This window comes from Etheostoma cragini, chromosome 12 (assembly GCF_013103735.1).
Source record: "Etheostoma cragini isolate CJK2018 chromosome 12, CSU_Ecrag_1.0, whole genome shotgun sequence".
Lineage (NCBI taxonomy): Eukaryota > Metazoa > Chordata > Actinopteri > Perciformes > Percidae > Etheostoma > Etheostoma cragini.
Window position 1 is genome coordinate 18,184,980 of NC_048418.1, and position 6,099 is coordinate 18,191,078.

A 6,099-nucleotide genomic window follows, 5' to 3' on the forward strand; every position below is an offset into this window, starting at 1 on the left:
GACAAAGCCGGGACAAAAACCCAGGGAAGGCCAAACAGGAAAAATACCCCAACAAAAACCCCAAACCATAACAATTTTTTTTTCCATTTCATCTAGAGTGAGGGACCGTATGCATTTACCAAATAAACCACACACCTATTATGGTAATATCACCTGTCCCAGGGTTATATGCGCCTGTGTTTGTGTACACATTCTTGTAGGTCAAACTCCAAATGCCTTCAGCTTACATTGAGAGGCTACATGAAAACATGGAGTTCATTATGTAAATACTTCTGTTTGTTTCTTCAGCTATGATAGACCAGAACAAACTAATGCTTCTTTTTACTATTTACTTTTTACTAGCAATATAAAGAGAATGTTTTTTGAATATTGTTCCAGGTCTCTGAAGATGTCAAAATGATTGGTTGTTGGAAATGATTGGAATACGAGACCTGTTGCGGTAAAAGTACCTGACTCATTTCTGTTTCCTGTGCTTGTGTGTTGGTAGTGTGTTGCTACTCACTAAATACTAGTTCAATTTGTTAGTTTTGGTATTACAGCGGCTAACTGTCTGCTAAACACTTATTCTTATAGTAGGCTAGTTCTGCCTATGCACTCACAGTTGTTTAGATGTTCAGTGACTTTCGTTAAATAACAGTTTTCGAATGCTTGGTAGCTAACGCTACCGTACATTAGCATCGCTGTGAGCGACTTTAGCTTTGCAGTTAGCCATATCTGGTTAAGTGACTGGAACTTTAGAAAGGTGTTGTGCATTAAACTACATTTGCTTTGCTTAGAGCTCTCATCAATGGGGCATAGTGAGGCTTATTGAGTTAGAAGTCCGGATCGGCACCATGATAGATCAGTCGTTAGTTCTTCTAAAAGGAAGTTTTTCCTCGCCACTGTCGCACTGTTTCTTGCTCTGTAAGAAACTACTAGAATTGTCGGGTCCTTGTAAATTCTGGAGTGTGGTCTAGACCTACTCTATCTGTAAAGTGTCTTGTGATAACGCTTGTCATGAATTGATACTATAAATAAAATTTAATTGAATTGAATTAGTAACTGTAGCTAACCACCGGTAGTCGGCGCGAGCCGGCCTGAGTTAGCCTCTGCTAGCCGTCTCCCGGCAACTCCTGAGCAGCCAGGAAAATTTCCGTGGGTGACGGTGGGAGGAAGAGAAAGTCGTAAGATTTCAAAGGCCACGGACCACCACCAGCGTGTTAGCGTTTCTAACAGATTTTCCCCACTCAGCAACACATCCGCTAGGAAACCAACTCTTATTATCGCCAGCTCCATTTTGAGAAACGGGAAGTTACCAAAGTCAGCAGCCATAGTTAAGTGCATCCTGGGGGCTAGAGCGGTTGACATTAAATCTTATCTGAAACTGCTGGCTAAGGATAAACGTAAATACAGTAAGATTGTAATTCACGTTGGCGTTAATGACTCCCGGTTACGCCAAATGGTGGTCACCAAGATCCATGTTGAATTGGTGTGTACATACGCAAAGTCAATGTTGGACACGGTAGTTTTCTCTGGACCCCTGCCAAATCTAACCAGTGATGACATGTAACTGAAGTTTTTGTTCTGGGGCCCAAGTAGAGTGCGGATCGGGCCGGATTTTTCTGTCCGAGCCCGGCCCGCGTCCAACAGAGCAGTAACCGAACCCGACCCGAGCCCGACAGGCATTAAGATATTTCTGTCCGAGCCCGACCCGAGCCCGACACAGTTAAAATCGCATTTGTTTCTCATACTAATGACACATGTACGTTTGTTTGTGTGGAAAGCTCGCTTTTATTAAGCAAGTGTAGGAAGGCATTGGGAAATGTCAACAGATGAGCGCAGCAATGCACACGGGGCAACAAGCGCCATTACCTCCATAATAAGCTGTTTTAAATTCAAAATGTTCATCGCCTTATCGCGCTGATGTGACCGAGCCCGACCCGAACCCGAGCATCTGTCCGAACCCGGCCCGACCCGTCGGGTACCATCGGGTCCCGTCGGGCTCGGGTCGGGTATCCATCCTCTAGGCCCAAGCACCTCCGTGAGGCATTATCCAAAGAGACAGTTACTCCTGATGGCATCACCCTGGCCTCCAGCACCACTGTGAGGAATCTTGGAGTTATCTTTGACAGGAATATCCTGTCTAAAAATGATGTAGAAAAATTTGTCCATGCATTTGTTACTTCTAGGCTGGATTACTGCAATTCTCTATTATCAGGCTGCTCGGAAAAGTCCCTGAAGACTCTTCAGCTGATCCAGAATGCTGCAGCACGTGTTCTGACAGGAACCAGGAAAAGAGATCACATCGCTCCTGTTTTAGCTTCTCTGCATTGGCTTCCTGTAAAATCCAGAATAGAATTTAATATCCTTCTTCTCAACTACAAAGCTCTTCATGGTCAGGCACCATCTTATCTTAAAGAGCTCATTGTACCTTACAACCCTACAAGAGCACTACGCTCCCAGAATGCAAGGTTACTTGTGGTTCCTAGAGTCTCTAAAAGTAGAACGGGAGCCAGAGCGTTCAGCTATAGGGCTCCTTTCCTGTGGAACCAGGTTCAAGTTTGGGTTCGGGAGGCAGACACCGTCCCCACATTTAAGAGTAGGCTTGAGACTTTCCTCTTTGATAAAGCTTATAGTTAGGGCATAGAATTAAATATTGTTAGGGAGTGAGGGGTCGCAGCGTCCGCCTAACCTGGCCCACCTGCTTCTCGTCGGAGTTGTCAGATCTATCTATCATATAATCAAGAATATAATAAAACTAGAGGGAGGCAGGGCATACAGCCCGATCCGGTTGGTGAGAGTTCTAGCCTGACCAGGCTCCTCTCTTTGCCCTGTCTCTCCTAGTTATGCTGTAATAGTTTTAGACAGCTGGGGACTTCCTTCGACACACTGAGATCCTCTCTCTTCTATCCTTCCATTCATGTGCATCCATGTCCCAGAAATGCTTGTTACTAACCTAGCTCTGGGGAGTCATTCCCCGGAGTCCTTATGTTCTTTTTCGAACAGCGTGTTTCCTTGGATCAGGGAGGCTCCAAAATCAGGGTAGCAGCTTTCGTCATGGTCCTGCTACACGTCCTGCAATGCCATGTTCATCCTGCTGCGCTCTGCTGTGCCCTGTCACGTCCTGCTGTGCCTTGTAATGCCGCAATGTGCCTTGCTATGCCATGAACTACTACAAAGAACTACTACAAACTACTATTTTTTTATGACTGTTATTGCCACTCTTCATTCTACTCCAACCGGCCCGTCAGACACCGCCTACCAAGAGCCTGGGTCTGTCCGAGGTTTCTGCCTAAAAGGAAGTTTTTCCTTGGCACTGTCGCACTGTTGCTTGCTCTGGAGGGAACTACTAGAACTGTTGAGTCCTTGTAAATTCGGGAGTGTGGTCTAGACCCACTCAATCTGTAAAGTGTCTCGAGATAACTCTTGTTATGAAATGATACTATAAATAAATTTGAATTGAAAAAGGTGGCAATGGCTTTTCTGGCTCCCTGGTATGTCACCAGCACAGGGACATCCTCGCTGGACATTGGGATTCTCTATGCTGGGGCCCTCTTCTGCTTGGTTATCTAGCTGCTGCACCTCAATCACGCTAAGGCCGAAGAGGGATATAGTCAGCACAGCCACGGAGGTCTTCATCTTTCACTTACTTCTGTTTTGTCTCGGCTTGATAATCTCTCCCCACTATGCTTTATTTACCACACGAAGAAGAAAAAAACCTTGAATTTACCAGAAACCCAAGGGTTGTTATCTTCCGCCCTGATGGGCAATTAAAACAGATAGATGCTATTTGGCCAAAGGTGGCCTTAGATTAGATTAGATAATACTTTATTCAACCCACAGTGGGGAAATTCACGTGTAACAGCAGCAGCGGTTTTCTACAATATTATTTTATAGTTTTTGGTCAACAGAACTGAAATTGACAATCCTTTTTTTCTTCACTTAAAAGAAAAGGCTGTCTGGATGTTTCTATATTTTTTTTGTCGTCAGCAATTTCAATGCAGCCACTTACATCAGTTAATTGATAAACAGTTAATCATTCTGACAAGTATTGTCTTTGCAGCCAGAGCCTTACTTTAATGTATTTCTAATACAGGCATTGCAAATTGTTTTGATTCAATCACACACACACACACACACACACACACACACACACACACACACACATCTAAAGCTCAATAATTAACAGGTGAATCTCCTTTGGATAATTTGTTCTTAAAGAGAAATGTAAATTGGAATGATCAACAGAGAGAGTTACATCTGTTTTTTTCCATTTGATCTAGAGTCAGGGACCGTATGCATTTACCAAATAAACCACACAATTCATCATGGTAAGATCACCTGTTCCAGGGTTGTACGCGCCTGTGTTTGTGTACACATTCTTGTAGGTCATTCTCCAAATGCCTCCTGCTTACCTTGAGAGGCTGCATGAAAACGTGGAGGTCATTATTTAATTACTTCTGTTTGTTTCTTTAGCTATGAATGACCAGAACAAACTAATTTTTATTTAGTTTTTTTTTATATTTACTTACTACTAGCAATATAAAGAGAATGTTTTTTGAATATTGTTCTTTTAACTTTAGCATTTTTTCTTTCATAACTTTAATGGTTGCTTTATGGAATCCCTAAGATAAGATAGAAAAGAAAAACAAAATATAAAACAAAATCAAAATAAGAGAGGAAACAATAAAAATAAGACAGTGTATAATAAAGAAACATATTTTGTACAAAATAAACAATAGAACGTTCCGGATGCTAATCTGTGAGAGTAACTGAAGTTATTTGCATGTGATTAACCACAGCCGCTTCCACACTGATGGTCTTCTTTTCCTAACAGTGTTGCCTTGCTGCCTAGGAGTCACATCGTGCACAATTGTGGATGAGTCACTTGAGAGAACAGTGAAGAAAAGAACTCACATATCTCAAGGGACTGAAATAGACTAAATGCTCTACTGCTCACTGAGTGGGAAGCCACAGCGAAGACACAGAGGTGCTCTCAGACATCATCATCCAACATCTTATCTTCAGTGTGTGTGTGTGTGTGTGTGTGTGCACTGCACTTCCTTCTCCATTATGATTATCTGAAAAACTGCTTCTGTTTCTTGTATGGGCAAAAAATATATGTATCTACAAATATAAATATAACACACAACTACATACAATCTACAAATATAACTTAATAAGACTTTATATTGTTCAAAGTCTAATATGCTGTTTCCTTGGATACGGCTGCTGTATCCTCTCTGTCCTCCACTAGAGAGCATTTCAAAAATAAGTGTAAAACCCCATAATGGTAATAAATTGGTGTTTATACATTATAGTGAAAAAAGGCGTTAAATGTAAAAGAAAGTGCCAAAAGCGTAGGAAAAAAGGGAGACAAAAAAAACTTGATTTTAAGTTTTGACATAGGAGGATGACAAGTGCATGGTCAAATGAAAGACAACACAAGGTTTAAGCCATAAGGAAAGCTCAGAGCTTTTGTGCTGTACTTGACAACTAATGCTTTATATACCACCCCAAAGAGGATGTTCCCCTGCACTGAAAATTCCCCTACTGGAAAATAAAAAAAACTGTTTCACCGTGTCATTGGCATGCTTTTACTTTTTCAACTAGAACTATTGTTTTTCACTCATGATGGCTTAGTAAAACAACATGAAGAGGATATTATTTGAAGATCTTTCTTTTGGCTTAGAAGGTTGACTTAGTTTTTTTTCTCAACCCTATTTCCCCAATGTTGTTGTGTGTAAGTGACTGATGGGAACAGCAATCATTGGACTTGGTCCAGTATTAAGTATTATTACCTCTCACATTCACGACTGTACCCTCTCACATACACGACTATACCCTGTCACATACAAAACACACACACACACACACACACACACACACACACAGCTATACTCTCTCCCGTACACTACTATATCACATTCATTGCTACAGTCTCACATACACAACTTTACCTCTCACACACACAACTATACTCTCTCACATACACAACTATACTCTTTCACTTACATGACTATCAGAGGTGGGTAGAGTAGACAAAAATTGTACTCAAGTAAAAGTACCGTTACTTCAGAATAATTTGACTCAAGTAAAAGTAAAAGTAGTCATCCAAAT